We start from the raw sequence: 20,436 nt of genomic DNA, 5'->3' as shown, positions 1-20,436 counted from the left end.
TTTGCTTCTTACATGCAGATATCAAAACTTTCATAATTTAGTAGATCATCTTCATGGGTTTTTGTGACAGCAAAGTATATCACTCTGGTGAGAAGATTCTCTGATCTTAGTCTGGTTCTTTCTGAGATGATAAAGAATCCCATTTTAAGTCATGCTTAATTTAGGTTGGGCTGAGGTTTCAAGATTCAGAAACGGAATCAAATGAAACACCCTTACACCAATGGAAAAAGTCTTTACATTTAAGAGAATCTAACAAAGCTTGTCCTCCATGGGACTGGCCTACAGCTGTGGTGGTGAACCTCAGGCACGTGTGTCAGAGAGGGCACCCAGGGCCCTTTCTGTGGGTACATGTGTTTTTTGCCCCAGTACAGAGTTTCCTAGAGTTTCTTACTAGAAACTGTGGTACAGAGAGGGGGGCATAACAGTTTTGCAGGCTTTGCAGAATTCTTCTGTCAGTTAAGGGGTTTAGAATCTTGGGAAAAGTTCAGTTGGTCTTGGGAACTCGTGGAGAGAACCAGGGTCCATCTGAGCTCCTTCTTGAGATTGAAAGCTGGCCTATATTTTTCAGCTTTTCTTTTGAGATTTGTTAATTTAGCTAATTCCTTTGAATCTCCCTACCATACCCTATTCCCACTTCATTTCCCCTGCCTGAATTCCTGTGAGGGTTTGGAAGGAGGGTAGGTCGGAGTGTTAGTTTAAACTTGATATTTTATATAGTCAAATTGGGCTTACCCTTGCAACAATTTACCTATTGATTCTTTGTATCCAACTTTCCTAACCCATTGATTACAAAACCACCTGAGAGCTGAGTTAAGGCAGGTCCTTTCTCAGTCTCACATTCCTGCCCCTCTTCCCCCACCTGAAGTTTCTCTAAGTGGCTATTAGGGCTACCTTGTATCCTCTACCCTGCCAATCTATCCTAGAAGACAATAAACCCCGTTTGTATTTAATCAAGACCTTTTGGTTACTTCATTAGTAGATTAATAAGAGAGGGAGGAAGAGAGAGAGGAATAACATACTCTCTGGAGTTTGAGGGAAGCTGAGGGTATCCATTTTGAAGGAAGTGTAACTTCAATATTTCCTTCCAGTCCCTTCCTGTGAAACTGACTAAAGCCTCGAGTCAGTTTCAAGCTGGCTGTGGCTGGGTCTAACCTTGCTCTGTAAAAGTGTCCTTTTACTTTAAGGGCTCAGTCTATTTCCCTTCAGTGTTTGTCTCTAACCTGGATCCCAGTCTGTGTTTCCCTGCTGCTGTTGCCTGCCTTAAATTAACTCATCCTCTCCCTTGCAACCTTGGTACTTCAGTGTTATATTCCCTAAATTCAGACATTCCCTTATTTCTCCTACCACCTCAACTACCAACCTTCATCATTGTACCTTCCTCATCCACTATATTGCCTTAATTTCCCTACTACCTAGTCTATTCCCTTGATTACCTCCAGCCTTGGGTCCCTTGTCTTGCCTTATTCCCTATTCCTATCAGCTATTATCCCTAGCTTCAGTCTCATATTACACCCCTGCAAGATTCCCTTATACATCCTAACAAATTCCATTATTACAAAACCCAGAGGAACACGGTGCTGGGTTGCTCCCCTCCTCCTCTCCATGCTCAGCTGAGGGTATTTTTCACAATACCTGCCCCTCTAAAAGATTCATCATCACTGCCCTAGAGGAATTTCTGTTGAATTCCATGCCAAGAAAAGGATTATATCAGTGCAGGAGTATTTGGGATTCAATATTTTAGGAATAAGGAGGGGAAGAGGTAATGGGAATATGATAATCACTGGAGAAAGAGTTCAGGTTGTGTACCAGTGGATGGAAGCAATTCCATGTTGGTTATTTCTTTCTTTGGGTCCCATTTTCTGATTCCCTGGATAGTAGCTAGTTCAGGTCATATGGTCTGGTCTGGTCTCTGTGTATATATGAGTGTGTGTGTGTGTGTGTGTGTGTGTGTGTGTGTGTGTCTACCCTCTGACCTGTAGCCAACTGAATCAACTAGAACCAGAAGTCAGAGTCCCATTAGAAGTGCCTTGACCTTCTTGGTAGAGGCAACTACAGTAAGTACCATTTTAGAGTCTAAAAAAATCTTTATATTTTTATCTAAATGAACTTTGTTCTTTCATCCTCTTGTTCAGTGGAAGTAATTATTATTACAAACTGTAAAGGATCTTTCCAAAATGAATATTAAAATTCAACCAACCTCATAGAGAGACCACAGTAAAAGACAGAATGATTCAAGATCTCTCTAATGCCAAAAGTATTTCTACCCAGGTATCTCTCAACTGAACATAGCTAATCTGCATTAGTAACATTTTGAAAATATGTGTATAGGGTATTGCCCTTCTTGCTGGAAACAAACATCTTATCCTGTTCACAAACTTAGTGTTCTCTGATCTATTCAAGAAAATTTGACCTTTCCATGATATTTACCTCTACAACTGATGACAAGCGAATTCCTGTTTTTATAAGTGTCTCAGCCCATCATTCTCAGGTAAATGTCAAACATCCTTCTTTGGAACTCTACCTCACCGGGCATGATGAACTCAACCTATTCTCAAAAAAAAAAATCTGATATTTAGATTTCCATTTGAGACTTTGATATTTTGGTCATGGTTGGTTGATGAAAATCCATTTGCTCACTTCATCTATGGAAACAATTCAGCAATTTTCCAAGAAATTCAAGAAAATTCTTTTAAAAATTGACATCATATTTGTAGTAGACATCAAATTATCTCAGGCTGTTAATACCATGGAGGTCAAAACCTTTCACCAAAACTAAAATAAATTGACCTTTCTGATGGACCAACACATAAAAGGGAGATAATGCAGTGGGTGCACATAGAATAAATTGGATTACAAAGAATGCCTTGTATTCAATAATTAACTGAGGGGTACAGTTTTAATCAATCAGCATTTCCTAAGCCCTTATGTTGCATTCATCTCTACATAAATAACGAATGCAAAGGGAACAAAATTGTCCTTTTCTTTAAGGAACTTTAATAGGATTGGAAGAAGGTACATATAAAAATAATATATATACATAGATGGTCCACAAGGCATAATGTAGCATAATAGTAAGAGAGCTGGTCTCATCTCCAAGAAGATCTACTTCTGACAAATTCTTGATCTGTAGTCCTTAGAAAGTCTCTTAACCTCTTAGTAATCTAAGCAAATATCAGGGACTATAAATTATACAGATGGTTTCAGGTATAATGGTAGAACTCCATTACTAAATAGCTCCCTGCATTAATGATATAATAGGTAAATCTTAAATAATATCTAATACAGAGATGTTAAGAAGTAAGTAGCCTTCAAGTGGAATGTAAAAGTGACTTCTGAGACATGCAAAAGTGTTGGAGCTGATTCTGGAGAAATCAAAGGGATGCCAAGAGTCAAATATGAAAGCTTCTAGGTGGCTCAGTGGATTGAAAGGTAGACCTAGAAACAGGAGGTCCTGGGTTCAAATCTAACCTCAGATATTTCCCAGCTGTGTGACCCTGGGCAAGTCATTTAATCCCCATTGCCTGGCCCTTATTGCTCTTCTGCCTTATAACCAATACACAGTATTGATACTAAGATGAAAAGTAAGGTGTCAAAAATAAAAGGAAGTGTGGGGGGGGGGGCAGCTGGGTAGGTCAGTGGACTGAGAGTCAGGCCTAGAGACGGGAGGTCCTAGGTTCAAATCCGGCCTCAGATACTTCCCAGCTGTGTGACCCTGGGCAAGTCACTTGACCCCTGTTGCCCACCCTTACCACTCTTCCACCTAAGAGCCAATACACAGAAGTTAAGGGTTTAAAAAAAATAAAAGGAAGTACATGGAGATAGGAGATCAATTATTTATGCTTTGGGCAGGCAGGGTCACATGGACTACCTAATGCTTTAATAGGCATCCAGGAGATATATGAAGGAATCCAAGAAAGACCTCCAAAATCATAGAGCACATATTAGAATTTCAAAGGATGTGATGGTGTGGCTATGTTGCTATCTGTGCCAGAATAAGGAGTATCCACATCTGTGGGATCACAGGTTCATCAGAGTATCAGAAAAAAATGACCCTGTGCAAAGCATACAGATAGTTCTATAATGGAATGAAATTTCCATATCAAAAGTGAAAATAAAAGAGTTACATTTAGAAACCCAGAGATAATGATACTGATGAATTGAAGGGTTAGGAGTATAGAGGGCAAAAAAAAAGGGAAAGAAAGAGAACTCAAGACCTTTGATTAACTATTAAATGGCAGAAATCCTGGAGCATAAATATATATGAAGTAGTCTGGAGAGGTATTAACCATTAGGTAAAGGACCTTAGAAAGTGAACTCATTGAAGGCATATTTTTTTATTTGTATTTAATTTTATTTCTGTTGCTAAACATAATGCCAGTTTATTACTCAATGCTTCTTGAACTTAACTGAATCATGATAAAATGGAGAGAAGGACTATCATATAATTAAATTCAAATGTGGCCTTTATAGTTATTTTAAAGTAACCAGTGATTGAGGTGTTGTGACAAGAGTTATATTTATGTTTATTTCCTGAATTATTTTTGTGATTAAAGAAATTGTGCACAAAAAATAGTGTGATTTGGGGAATGTATATCAGATTTACTGTAAGAGAGACTGAGATCATATTATAACTATTATATAGTTAGGCCTTTGGTAAATCACTTTCCTATAATTGTCCTTGGTTTCCTCCTCTGTAAAAGGAGTTGGGCTAAATGGACACTAAATTTCATCCTAGCTCTACATCTTGAAATTTTGGAATTTTATTAGACAGCTTGAACTTGATATTCTGTTATCCCAACCTGTGATTATATGGAACTTTGACTTACTTTGAGAATAACAATTTAAAATAATAAGATTGGGGGGCAGCTGGGTTGCTCAGTAGATTGAGAGCCAGACCTAGAGACAGGAGGTCCTAGGTTCAAATCTGTCCTCAGATACTTCCTAGCTGTGTGACTCTGGGCAAGTCATTTAACCTCCATTGCCAAGTCCTTACCACTCTTCTGCCTTGGAGCCAATACACATAATTGACTCCCAGATGGAAGGAAAGGGTTTCCAAAATAAAATAAATAAAATAAAATAAAATAAGATAAAATAATAAGATTGCTTCTGATTAGTTCACTGGTCTCATGGGCCAACCTACTGTACCTAAGCATTATATCAATCATCTGCTGTATAATTCTCCATTGGATAAAATCTTCAGCTTTGAAAGTTTAAGGAAAATCTTACATATGTGAACCATAGACTTCTAGTTTCTGGTTAACAACTCAGCTACCATGTCACAGGGAGAGTCATGAGTTCCCAACAAATTTCTAGGAAGTAGTATGGTATAATAGACAATATTCTGGCCTCTGGGTCAGAAATACTTGAGTCTGAGTCCCACTGAGGTACTTACTCTTTGTGTGAGCCTGAGCATTACATCTTTGCTGACCTTTGTTTCATCCTCTTTAAAAATTAAAGGCTTGAGGGCGTAATTAGGTGGTTTAGTGGATTCAGCACCAAGTCTAGAGATGTGAGGTTCTGGGTTCCAATCTAGTATTAGATACTTCCTAGATGTTTGACTCTGGGCTGGCTAATCACTTAACCTTCATAACCTAGCCCTTACCATTCTTCTGCCTTGGAACCAATACAGAATATTTATTATAAGATGGAAGCTAAGTGTTTAAAAAAAATAAAGGCTTGGACTTGACAACCCCTAAGTGGCTTTCCAATCATAAAATCTTCCAATGCCTTGTAATGCCATCATCTTAGCATTCTCATTTTCATTTTAACATTTCGATATCAAGTTAATATTTTATGTATGTTCTCTTATTTGAGTTTTGAACTTGTGAGATTGGTATTATTTATCATCATCCTCTTCCTCCTGATCATCATCATCATCATCATCATCATCATCATCATCATCACCACCACCATTTAGCATATGAAGAAACTGAGTATATGAGACCTAGAGTTATTTTTTGTGAATGGCTTCTAAAATGTTATGCCAGTATAGTACATGCCTTATTGCCTCCAAAAAGGTAGAAAGTCTTCAAAGATATGTAGGTGGTAGATGAACTACATTTTTACTTTTAGAAGACAAATCTAGGTAAAGTAAGAGGATTATAAAGTAGTTAGTCTCAAAATTATAAAATTTTACTCACAGCAACTAATGGATACCTTTTTCCTGAATCAAAGATAGACTATGTTTTTTTCACAATGATAAAACCAAAAATTGATGCCTTTTTGGATAATCTAGAGTGCTCCCATCTAAAATAATGAAATCAGATTTCCAGGTCATGTGATAACTAAGAATATGGAGGACTAGAGATTTTCTCTTTCCATGAGATATCTCAAGAGTCTACAAATAAAATCTGTATGCAAGAAGTTAAATAAATGCAGCAACATTATATTGAAAAGAATCACAGCCAACAAACCTATACCAATATTAAGTGTACATATTCCAAAGGACTTAGTACCTGAACTGACAAAGGAAAATTTAACTAAATGGCAAGAAGATATAACAGTAAAAAAAAAAAGCAATATTGGGGCTTTAATATACTTCCTTTAACTTGGAGAAATCTAAAAGAAAGATTAAAAAAGAAAAATATGTATTGAAAATCCCTGAAGAAACTAAAGCTAAGAAGACTCCGATATCTTTTAAAATGGGACCATATAATATGTATATTGTTCTGTGCCATGTGAATCTTACAGAGTAATAGTCATGTATTAAAAAGATAAGAATAGTAAACACATCCTTTGCATACTAGAACACAATGAAAATAGTAATGAATTTTGGAGCAAAAAAACACAGATGGTGTCTGAATGAATGATAATATAAGTGGTCAAAGAACAAATCATAGAAAGAATTTATAATTATGTGTAAAGAAGGGACAATGATGAAACAACTTGTGGAAGTTAAAAAGATACAGGTAAAGTAGTCCTCTGGAGGAAACTGTATCCCTACAAACATTCATTAAAACAAGAGAAAAAGGAGAATAATGAACTGAATATGGAATTTAAAAATAGAAAGCAAATAACCAAATCCCAAATAAAAATAAAAAAGATGATACTAGTAATTAAAGGAGTTGAAAATAAAAAAAAGATTTAGAGATGATAATCAAAACTTAAAGCTGGTTTTTGAAAAGATTAACAAAAATGATAAACATTCAGAAAATCTGATTACCAATAAGGCAGAAAATTAACAAAAAATAACAGCAACTTATCAAGTTGTAATTTTTTAAAAATAACCAGAAGAATAGCAAAGAATTGTCAGAACCTACTATGAACAGCTATATGCTGACAAAACTGAGAACATAAAAGAAATAGAGCAATACCTTAAAATACAAAGGCACTAAATCATAGAAAGCCAAATGGAGATCTTTAATAATTTATTCTCTACAAGGAGGAGCTACAAGGCATATATTTTGGAGGAATCAAGAACTCATGTTCCTGATGTATTTACAAAAAAATGATATAAAGTATTTAAATAATAATTAAAACTAATACAAGAACATTATTTTCAAAATTGGGAAAATATTATATGGCTTTTTTATGCATCAACTATATTTCTAAAATCTAATCTAGGAAAAGTCAAAGCAAAAAATGAAGGACTATAAATTAATAATATTATTTAAAATTGATGCAAAAATTTAAACAAAATTCCATTCAACAGATAAATAGCAATTTATCCAAGACATTGCTCATCATAATCAAGACAAATTGATGTAAAGGAAGCAAGGATGACTTAACACTAAGAAAATAATCAATACAATTTATCACATTATAGGGAAAAAATCTAAAATTACATGATTATTTTGATAAGTTGAAAGTGTAGCACTCATTGATACTAAAATATAACTAAGTATAGACATAATGGAAACTTTTTAATATCAATAAAAATAATCTAAAACCAAAAGTGAGTATCATATGCAATAGAGATAAACAATAAGAATTCCCAAAGAATCTGATTAAAGAAAGAATGAAAAAAGGAAAGAATAAACAAAAAATAGTACTTCCACAATGCAAACAACATTAAAAATCAGCATTCATCAAACTTTTTGCTGTTGGCTTAAAAATAGAGAAGTAGCTTAATAGAGTAGATTAGACAAGAGAAAACTATGGAACTCTATTTAAACCATAAAAAATAAATTCCTTACAAAATAATTCTGTCTATGAGAAAAACTACTGGGAAAACTGGATAGCAGTCTGGCAATAATTAGCTTATACTAATCCTTCATACATTCTTTCTCAATACATTCTAAATGGATATATGAACTTTAACCTTAAAGATTATATTATAAAATTTTAGCAGGTAAAGGAATTATATAGTGCCTAAGTTATGGATAATGGAAGTGTTCTAAACTAAATGATATAAAAGTAATTGCAAAAGATAAAATGGATAAATTTAATTACATGAAATTAAAAAAAAAGTTCTCCATAAATGAAAATAATACAATCAGTTTAAGAAGGGAAAAGAACAAATAGAAAGAAAAAATGTCCAATTACATAATATTCCCAATAGATGATGTGTAAAAGTGTATTAACAAATAATTCTCAAAAGAAAACAAATATAAACAATTAATAACCATAAGAAATGACTTGCTAAATCAGAATTAATAAGAGAAAAACTAAACAAAACAACCTTAAGTTTTTACTTCATAACCTGCAAATTGACAAATGTGAAAAAGGATGGAAATAATCAATACTGGAGGAATTGTGCGATATAGGCACATTAATGCATTATTGTTAGAGCTGAGTATCAGTAAAATCATTTGGGGAAACAATTGGAATTAAGCAGATTAAGTAATTATCCTTCAATTAGGGATTCTGCTATTAGACTTGTGGTCCTAAGATGGTCATTAATAAGAAGAACGTCCATATAGTCACCAAATTTTGGAAATGGCAATTATTTTTGTATCAAAGAAGTTGGAAATGAAGTAAAAGTGCTTTAGTTAGATGTGATAAAACTAGTGGGATAGAATATTACTATTCTACAAGAAACAACTATGATAAATACAGAAAAACATGAATAGATTTACACAACCTGTTAACCGGTGAAATAAGCAGAAAAAAAAACCCAGTCCACAAAAATAATTACAGAATTATAAATGTAAGGAATAATGACAACAAAAGCAACGCAATTGAGTGATATGAAATTACCAAGAAAATTCATGATTCCAAAGGATAGGTATGTATAACCATCAAAAATGATTCACCTCACTCTTCTAAAAGAACCAGGGCTTTCATGGGTATGATACCTTCCATATATTTTCAGGGCTTTTAAAAATGTATTTATTGGATTTTTTTAATGTATTGATTTTTTTTCATTTCTTCTTTTTTTCCAATTAAGATATATTATTTCTTGAGCAAGATGACTCTCTAAAAGAGAATGAGGGGTAAGTGTACTCAAATAATCTCTCCTCCAGTGTTTGAAATTAGCCTGAGTTCTCTTTTCTTTCACAGAGATCTTTTATAGACAAGGTGGAGACTTGTTACTTATTTACTGTAAATAAGAACTCTGTTAGTTGATGAAATCAGTTCTAGCTTCCAGGGTGGTCTAGCCACTTGGCAAATGACAAATTATATGTTGGCTTCCTCCTGAGACCCTCCTCTTCTTGTGATGAAGTGGAGAGGGAGGAGTCTCTGAGCCTAGCTACTTCCTACATGCCTGTTTTCCAATCAGAACTTTCTAAGGATATTCTGGGAGCGACTAGATGGTGATATCACAAGGAATATAAAAGATATGCAGGAAAATGAATCAGTCCCTTTTGCCCCTCTTTTCTGGCTCTTTTTCCTCCATGAGCTTAACTGCTTAGTTACTCCCTCTTAAATCTTTCCTCTCTCTGGTCCATCCTGGTTCTGGTTGCCTGGTTGCTCTCATTCACATCTCATCTCTCTCTCTCTCTCTCTCTCTCTCTCTCTCTCTCTCTTCACTCGCTCCTCTTTTGGGCCTTTTTTGAGGTGTTTGCATCTGTTTGGATTGTTAGAAATCTTGATAGCCACCCCTGCCTTCTTAGTTAGCTATTGGGGGGGGGGTGTGAGGGGTGAAGGGTAAAGTAAAAACAAGAATTATGTAACCATGGAAATTTTTTCTAAAAATAAAAAGAAATTTAATTAAAAAATCTTGAGTGGCCAATTAATAAATTCATATTTTAAAATTAAAATATGCATCTCTAGAGAATTTCATTCATTAGAGTGATCTGGTCTGGAGGGCAGGAAGTCTAGGTGCCTAGCCATCAGGATCTGAAACTATTGTAGTACCAATGAGAGTAATTTAAAGTGGTATCAATTTACCAATCAATGTTTAAGGAGTTCAAAAAAAGAGAGACATAAAAACTTGGTGACTTTACCAGGGAAGATAGGTCTGAAGATGTGGCTTGAAAAATGAAGTGGATAATTAGAAATAGAGACAGGTCATTCTAGAGTCCACGAACAAAATCAGCAAAGGTACAGAGGGAGGAAGGTAAAAGTTGTAGATGTGAATAGTTGATTGAAACCAGGCATAAGAGGCTGAGGTTAATCAAAGACAAATCTCTACAGAAAGGCTGACATCTGATCAAAAAGGGAAATTATATCCAATTTTTTAAATTTTTGTGCTATCAAAGAAATTGGAAATAAAATCAAAGTTATATAGATTAGGTCTATATTTGATAGGAAAATTGGTGCTCAAGAAATAAATATTTATTAGACATAAATGTGTTTACATTGGGAGGCTACTTTAAATTTGGAGTCTTAAAACTATAATCTCTTCCCTTTGACACTATTTTATAGTCTGTTAAAATTATGAAAAAATAATTTCCCCATAATTATAAAATCCATTTCACCTTTATTTGGATGGATTGAATGAAGGTTAAAAAAAAGAGATTACTTCTTCTAGTGTTCATTGTCACAATATTGAAAGAACATCTAAAAACCGTAAGGCAGGAGACAATGAGTAGTGTGGGAGGCATATTCTACTTGAAGAAATTGACCTTGTTTCATGGAATTCAAGATAACATCTGTGAAACTGGTTGATGAATTAGAGATCATCCACCTTTTTTCCAGTGCACCAGGACTACAAAGGAGAAGAACATTTTAACAAGGAAATAAGCTAAGCTAAAACATAATTAATTATATTTAATAAGGAAAGAGGAAATGTTAGACTCTCTTTTAGGCTGCTATCCATTTTTAGGTCAAATAGACCACTAATTGTTTTTTTATCACAAGCACTTCATGGGAACCCAAGTCATATGATTTCTTTAGTAAACACTAAACTCCAGGACGGGTCATTTATCATATACTGGATATGGAGGGGTTTGTGCTTTTAGGATAGAAGAGAAAGAAAATGGCAAAATATTCTCATAACCCAAAATTTGGGCAAGTGTTGGTAGATCAAGATATAAGAGGTTTCCATTTTCAGAAGAGAGAATGGTCTCTATTTTTCTGCCTTAGTGAAGGCAGTGTGATGAGAATGGCACCAAAAATGAGTGGGCAATGCGCAAATCATTCAGACGACCTGAACAAAGTTAATTTATAGCTCATAAATCACATTTGCACTGTGATAGATTCTTCCTTTTTGATCAAGCCTATTAAACATTTCAGAAAAAAAAAACCCGGAGAAATGAATTATCCACCAACCATGAAGTCTAATATAAGGTATCCAGTCAGAAAGATTTGGGATGGGAAATTCTGCTAACCTGTAGGTTAAAAAATAAATTTGTAGAGGCCTTTAAGGGTTGCAAAGTACTTTACATATATTATTTCATTCAATTTGTACAAAACCCCAACAAATTAAGTGCTATTACACTCACTATTTTACAGACAAGGAAATAGAGGCTAAAAAGTTAAGAGATTTGCCCCTGGCTATACAGTAAATAAATGTCTGAAACAAGATTTGAATTCAGTTCTTCCTGACCTCAGCATTCTATTCACTGAAGCACCAGTTGCCCAAACAATCCTATACTAAGATGCCATTGTGCATATTTTATAATGTAGTAAGAAAAGAAATCAGGAATTTACTTTGAATTTGGAGAAATTCACATTCAAATTCTATTATCCTTGTTCTTTTTATGAGCACCTTGAACTAATATTTTCCAAAGATTTCCTTCAAATCTCTAAACACTAGGGGTCTACTCTGTGGTATGCACTATTTCAGAACCTTGGAAAAGAATGGCAAATGTGAGATAGTCTTTGTATCTAGGAGCTGGCACTAGGTTGCCAGGTAAATGGATTCAAGGTATAAACAAAGTGGCTTCAGAAAGATGAGAGCATTAACATCTTGGGGGAGGGATTATAGAAGGTTTTCCATAGGAGACAGACTTTGAGTATGCTTTAAAGCAGTGGTTCCCAAACTTTTTTGGCCTCCCGACCCCTTTCCAGAGAAAATATTACTTAGCCCCGTGGAAATTAATTTTTAAAAAAATTTTAATAGCAATTAATAGGAAAGATAAATGCACCTGTGGCCATCACCGCTCCCTGGATCCCTGCAGCACCCACCAGGGGGCAGTGGCACCCACTTAGGGAATCACTGCTTTAAAGGGATCCAGGTATTCCATTAGGTAGAAGTAAAGGGCATGCTCATTCCATGAGAGGGACACAGGCCATTCAAAATCCCAAAGTCAGGAAATGTGAAATAGATTAGTAATGGATCCAGGACAGTTTGAATAAAATAGAGAGTTTGTATTAAGAGGAAGAAGGTGAGAAAAAAAATATTAGGAAGGAAAGCAGAAGACAGATTGTACAGGTCTCTTCGTGCCAGGTGTAATTTGCAAATGAAGATTTATATCCTTTTATGTTATATGGATAAAAGAAGTGCATTTTCAAACATAACATATATTTTGGAAGGTCAAAGCTCCAGAATTCTATGCACCAGATGTTTGAGAGCAATATTTTAGATGCTAAGCATATGTATCCCACATCATAATTAGTTTGTGGAACATTTTGTGAAGAAGAAAGATAAGAGACTTCATTAGAATGTGAACTCTTTGAGAGCAAAAAAAAAATTTTCCCCCTTTTTGTATCCTCAGCACTTAGCAGAGTGCCTGGAATACAGTAGGCTTATAACAAATGTTTATTAACTGACTACCTGAGAGAGCCAAAGGATTTGAAAGGGAAATGAGTATTTCCTTCTACCAATGGCAGGCCCCCAATCTAAAGCATTTTTAGAGAAGACTCCCCTCTGCTCTGACTCTGTTCTATGGAGTGCATACCTAATCCTTTCCTTATGTCAGGAGAGGAATCAGAAAGGAAAATATAGCTGAAATAGCACTTTCAAATAGGATGTGATGTTGGAGAGCTATCATGGTACTGTGGGGGGGAAAAGGGATGGACCTGAAGAAAGAAGGAAATCTTGATTTCAAGTTCATATATAATGGACACAGAACTGAAAGACCATGGGCAAAACTCTCTATTTCCCTGGGCTTGAGTTTCTTCATCAGTAAAATGAAGGGAAGGGATGCACACAATATCTTTCAAGTTATCTGGCAATTCTAAATGTATGACACTAAGAATTTCATCTACAAAAATCTAACTAACTGGGTTGGGAAGTGAAGAGTGACATGTAAAAGTACGAAAGAGGAATAAGCATCTTCCTGGCAAGATGGGAGCTCCCAGGAAATTTCTCCATGGAACTAACAACTTCCAAATTGAAATGGAAGATGCACAAATAGCAACTTCCTGGGCATCTTAGTCTATAGCAGTGATTCCCAAAGTGGGTGCTACTGCCCCTGCTGGGTGCTGCAGCAATTCAGGGAGGCAGTGATGGCCACAGGTGCATTTATTTTTCCTATTAATTGCTATTACAATTTTTTTTATTTTTATTTTTATTTTTAAACCTTTAACTTCTGTGTATTGGCTCCTTGGTGGAAGAGTGGTAAGGGTGGGCAATGGGGGTCAAGTGACTTGCCCAGGGTCACACAGCTGGGAAGTGTCTGAGGCCGGATTTGAACCTAGGACCTCCCGTCTCTAGGCCTGACTCTCAACCCACTGAGCTACCCAGCTGCCCCCTGTTATTACAATTTAAAAAAAAATAACTCTCAGGGGGCTAAGTAATATTTTTTATGGAAAGGGGGAGGTCGGCCAAAAAAGCTTGGGAACCACTGGTCTACAGTAATGTGCTGGATGTTTATTCTTCTTTCTTAATTTTTCTAACTTCCCTAACTCACAAGTGGATTGGACATGGAATCTCCCGTGTTTAATAATATACATTAGAACTTTTATTCCAGGGGCTGCTAGGTGGCTCAGTAATAGAAAGCCAGGCCTGGAGATGGGAGGTACTGGGTGCAAATATATCCTTAAGTGTCTAGTCTTACCAGTCTTCTGCCTTGGAACCAATACTTAGTATTAATTTTAAGACATAAAGTAAGGATTTTGTAAAAGAAAAAAAAAAGAACTTTTATCAGCTGCCTTGTAGTACATTACCATGGCAAATGCAAAAAAAAAAATGATAAGCTGAGGGAAGGTTTTTGCCCCAGAAAGCTTTACTAATCTGGATTCCAATGTTTTTTCATTTCTATCTTTTTTTTTATTATGTGGACAGTCAGTTTTCAGCATAGATTGTCAAACCCTGGATAATTCTAGCACTAGATAACTGAGGAGTTAGATTATAGTTAATAATCAATAAATATTTATTAAGCCCCTACTATAGTCTAACTACTGTGCTAAGTGCTAGAAATACTAGAAAAGTCATAAAATAGTGCCTGCCCATGGAAGGACTCAGCATCTGATCACTTCTGGCTCTTTGTGGTCACCTACTGGAGGGAGGAATTTTCCTAACTCTCTCATTGACCAAGTCAATTTCATTAGATGTGGCCTGTATGTTCCCAGAAGACTTACTCATCAAATAAGTAATCAGTGCAATGGTCATGTCTAGACACAACTAAAAGAGACTCCTAGTAATTCATTACCCACTGAAAGCTGCTATTTCACATAATGGAAACCTGAATTTAGGAGTCCTCCCAAGCAAATGTACATAAGTTGTCTTCTGTAAATTAGTAAAGTATAATCTTAATTGAAAAGAGTACAGTGTAATTTCCTGTATTGAAATCTGGGAAAATCAGATACTCCTTGAACAGTGTGCAATTTGACCTTGGCTCAATTTAACAAACACATTAAAATACTACCAAGTTCAAGCCACTATTAGTAACTTGTTCAAACAAGAAAATAAGTGAACAAGCAACAAGTATTTTTAAAGCATCTCATGGATGTCGAGTATTATGCTGGACTTGAGAATACAGAGGTAAATAAATCATTGTCTGTCCTCAAGGAGCTTAACTTGTGAGAGTAACAAAACATTTAAAAATAAATACCAAAAATATATAAAGTAAATATAGGTTAATTTGACTCAGTTTTATAAGCCAGAAATTCATGTGCAGAATTTTATAATTTTCTCTGGACCTTTTACTTTCCTGATCTTAAAGCTCAAATATATCTATGTTTATATACACATCTATGTGTATGGATACAGATGTATTTTTACATGCACATCTCTGTCTATCTATCTATCTATCTTCTATCTATCTATCTATCTATCTATCTATGTATTCTATCTATCTATCGATCTATCTATCAATCATCATCATCATACTGGAATCTCCTCTCCTGCTTCTGCCACCATCTCTCTAGACTTGTCTAGCATGCCTTAGTTGCCTTCTCTTCCTAAAAAATCTCTCTTCTTCAGAGATCCTATTTCATAGATACCTGTAAGTCCTAGAATGTTATTTTATTCAAAGAATTGGAGAAGAATACCTATTCTCCCAATTAGAAGTTTGTCCTCAGCCTGATATTGTGAGGAAATATACAGGCCAGACAAACTTCACTCTTCTTGGCATATCAAATACTTCCCCACCATACTCCTACTTCCTCCCCCCTCATTGTTTCAGGTCCCTTTTATGGGTTATCTTGACTACTAGAATATAAACTCCTTAAGGACATGAATTATCTTTCTTTATTCTTGAATTCCTAGTGCTTAGTGTGAAGTGCCTCTGTGGACAGTGCTAGGCAAATCAGGACACTACAATTGGTTCCTGTAAAGAGGGGGAGAGACAGGAAGTGACTTGGAAAAAGGAGGATAAAAGGCCAAGCCCAAGGACTGATTTATTCACTCTGTGTAGGTGAACCAGCCTGGAGGAAGACTCTTTGCTTCCTTGGTTTTGGAGAGGCTGGTTCCTTGGAGAGACTCTTCCCTTGGATTCTGTGTAAGTGAGTATAGCTGAAGAGACATGCCTTTCCTTGGATTCATTCTGCATTGTTGGAACTCTGGCTGAAGACACCACCAGGACTTCTGGCTGAGGACTACAAAGAAATCCAGGTGGAGATCAGGACTTGGGGAAGCCCCTGCCAGGGGCTGAGCTGGACTTCACCAGAGCAGTACTTAGGGCTGGTAGGCTTGACCTGGCTTTGTCGCCTTCCTATATTTCCCACTTTCACTATTTCTTTCTTGTAAATAAAAGCTGCTAACAGGTATTTTGACTTAGAGGTTAATATTTTATAAATAGCCAGCACTTTTACAACTCTCACACTGAGTCAAAACCTGAATTTAATTGTTACACTACCATAATGGTTAAAGCATGGAATTCATTTATAAATGCTAGTTGATTCATTGACTTGAGGAGGACCTAGGTTGAGATCCTGCCTCTGGCATTTACTACTAATAATATGTAGATTTCATATGCTGCTTTAAGGTTTGCAAAGGGCTCTACATGAGTTATATTTGACAAATCATTTAATCCCTATAATTTTTATGAATGCCTCTATGCAGTTATCACATAACTCTGTATATAAGTGTTATCTGTATGTGTGCACTATGTTATAGGAGACCAAAATTTTCATGAAGGGAAGAAGTGGGTCTGATCAAATGCCAAATTTTATATTTTCTCCAGGGCCTAGGAAAATATATTCACAGAGTTGATGCTTAAAAATGCTTGCTGGATGAATGAATGACCGTTCAATGAATCAACAAACATAGGTTAAGTGCCTAATCTGTGGTAGGTAGTGAAGGTATACAGATAACTATAAAAATCTCCTTGTGCTGAAGGAGTTTATATTTATTTCAAGATAGACAACTTGCATATATATATACATATATATATGTATATATATACACATATATGTATATACACTTATGTGTATGTATATTTACACATATGCATGCATGAAAAGGCATGGAAATATTTGTATGTCCATGTATGCATTCTATGCCCAAAATGAATACAAAGTTGTTTTGAGATAGAAAGCATTTGCTTCTGGTGGGTAGGTAAAAGGATGATATCTTAAACTCGATAGAAAATCTTCAGATGGTGAAGGAAGAGGAGAAGGCTGATAAACTATCAAAGTTCAACTATTATGCCATCAGAGCAGCTTCTTATTAGCTCTAAATCATTCAAATAGTGACCCCCTCCTTAGCCATAAGTATTCTATGTTCCTATTGTAGAGAATTACGCCTATTGGTGGGGCAGGTAGCCTGGGCAGTCATTCTTCACTGATCTCAAAATATTAATTTTGTTTCTTAGTTTTTCACAAGCAGTAGAGCTAGAAATGGTCTCTAGGGTCAATGGGTTCCACTTGAGTCAGTGTCCTGGGATTTTCTTTTCCTTTGCTGCTAATAGGATAGAAGGCTAATGAATAACAGAAATTTTCAACATCTATAAAATGGAACTCACTGGATTCTTCGAACCTTTCTTGACTCCTGTGCTCCTATGATCTTACAGCCACACCTCCCATTCGTTAGTTTAACTTTGAGAGTTTTAACAGAATCTTTTAAAAATTAAACTTTTAAAATATTTGACAATTTTATTAATCAATAAATAATAGCGAAAGAATATGAGGAAGCATTAAAACAAGGATATCTTTCACCTTTGGTGAATCTGAAGGGGATTCAGGTTTAGGGAGGTCAGCACTAAAGAATATCTCTATTGTTTCTGCTACATCGTAGGAGGACTCATGGCTTTAACATGCAGCATATGTAATGTTTTTATACATATATGTCAGCAAGTTCTTAATTGAATTATTTGTCAATTCAAGTGTGTGACACTGATCAGTCAAACAACCAATCCATGAAGATTTACTAAGCACTTACTATGTCAGAAATAGTCAAAAACTTTGGATGCAAAGACAAAGGAGAAACAGTATTTTCCCTTGAAGAACTTATATTCTAATATATAGAGATAGATATAGATAACATATAGAGATAGAAACATTATAAATATTCTTATTATTAATATAAGGATTGATAATGATGATCATGACCTTATGAGTAAAGGAAGTGTAGACCACTTCTGTTTGTCCAGTTAGGATGGCAAAACCAATCTCATTTGAATTACCAAGGACTTATTCAGAGATGCCCTATAGAACTCAATGACTTAATATAGATTTATAGTGTCACCTTCAAACAAGAATAACTGGAAAAATCTCACCTTTCCATTTCAAGTTTGTCCCAGAAATACTCCAATGCACTTGTAAAACTCTTTGGGGGAGAGGCATCCTCCTCCATCTCTCATGCCTCACTTAACAATGATCCTCAATGGATAATTGATTAGTTGAATCAAATTATCTACATGTTCTCATATGTCACAGAATATTCTGTGATATTAACATTGGTATAAAAGCTGATTAGGTTGAATAATGTAAGACTGTACTTTGCTTTGCTGAGTCAAGTGCCTCTTTTTTGCTATCAATATATGTGATTGCTACAGTGGGATTTTATATTCTGTACACTGTTCAGTCAATTGTGTGATAAAGATACTCTGTGCTAAAGAAAATTGCCAGAAAACTCCTGCCTATTCCTTTCCCAAGTTTTCCTCAAGGACACACTGGATGTCTGCACAGGCCATCCTCAGAATGATTAGACCTGAGGAAGTAGGATGAAAAGGAGCCCATCATTTCTCAGCCTTCTTTCCTGAGGTAACAATTTCATCTGACATACTCTGAATTCTTTTAGCATTTCTCCCACTTTGAGATACAATTTTTAAAAGATTGCTAAATGCTTTTAAAATTCTATCACATCCAAAGAAGATTTGCTTTGAGTTTATTATTTCCCATGCAATTTAGGATGATTTATTGCATCTGGAAATTATGAGTAACTTCTGTAAAATTCTTACTTGTAGATAGATTTTAAGTGTCATTTCATTTATAACAATAATTTGCATAAAGAGAATACTTTAAGGTTTGCTAAGTATTTTAAATACATCATCATTTTGTTTTCATTTTTCCTCACAAGAACCCTTGCCTGTAAATTCTATTATTATCCCCATTTTACAGATATAGAAACCGAGGAACTAATGTTAAGTAAGCTCTCTATGGAAACATAGCTAGTCCATATCTGGGGTAGGTTTCCCTATCAGGTCCTCCTCACTCTAATTCAAACACTTCATATGCTAATACCTAGATGTTTTGATCTCATAATATTGTAGATAGGATCAAATTAGCTAGCATTTGTAAAATGCCCTCAACATTTAAAGCACTATAGAAATCCTAGCTCTTGATATTATTTTATTGTTGTAAATCTATTTCCTGATGGCATCCTTTATTCTGGTGCTTAGAAGTCAAGCTATTAAAAGTTAAAACTTCACCATGATTTGGGGGACATCCACTATTTCAATCTGTTCCTATCATTCTGCCTTTCTTCCATTATTCTGTGAGTGATATTTATTTTTAGCCTTTTGGAGAATGTAGTTTTATATGACTTATTGCAGTAGGGTTGGAAAGGTATTGATGGCTATGTCTGGGAGAAGTTTAGGGACATTAAAGAAGCCTTGCAATTTCCAAACAGCAATCCATCCTATCCACCAGTTTAGATTCTGAAGCCAACTGATCAATGTGTCCTATATGTTCTGGCTAAGCACACACACATACACACACATAGAGAGAGAAAAACTCTAAGCTCTTGTCAAAAACTATATAGTAGATATTCTGCATCCATCTTGTTTTTCCTATGTGGATATTTAAGCTTCTCATCCTATTACCTTTAGGATCAAATGTAAATTCATCTGTTTGGTCTTTTAAATTCTTTGATGACCGTATCCTGTGCTACCTTTCCAGATTTGTTATCTTATTCTTCTTCATAGACTGTATAATCCAATAACAACAATCTCTTACTGTTTCTGGATCAGGACACCCCATTTCCTGACTGGACATTTTTTTCCTAGTTGTTTACCACACTTAGAGAATTCTTTGCCTCCTCATCTCTGTCTCTTAACTTCTCAGGCTTTATTAAAGTTGCAATAAATGCTCTACTTTCTTCAAGAAGCCTTTTCTAATCCTCCTCAATTTTAATGTCTTCTCTGAAACTACAACCAATTTATCTGTACGTATGTTGTTTGTATATAGTTATCTGCATTTTGGCTCTTCCATTGCATTGAGAATTCCTTGACAGCAGGGATCTGCTTTCCCTCTCTTTCTTTGTATCCGCAGAGTTTTGAAAAGTACCTAGTATAAAGGGGGACACTTGATGAATGTTTGCCTATAGATCCCCAAATTGGTGGC

The 20,436-nt window shown here is 35.4% G+C and overlaps 1 protein-coding gene across 1 annotated transcript in view; it reads right to left on the bottom strand.

The window, feature by feature from the left end:
• PCDH15 (protocadherin related 15) overlaps window positions 1-20,436 on the bottom strand; it is a 660,961-nt gene that overhangs the window by 147,167 nt on the left and 493,358 nt on the right. The window lies entirely within an intron of this gene.

This window comes from Gracilinanus agilis, chromosome 2 (genome assembly GCF_016433145.1).
Source record: "Gracilinanus agilis isolate LMUSP501 chromosome 2, AgileGrace, whole genome shotgun sequence".
NCBI lineage: Eukaryota > Metazoa > Chordata > Mammalia > Didelphimorphia > Didelphidae > Gracilinanus > Gracilinanus agilis.
Note: the sequence above shows the minus strand (reverse complement) of the source record. Positions and strands in the feature narration are given on the sequence as shown.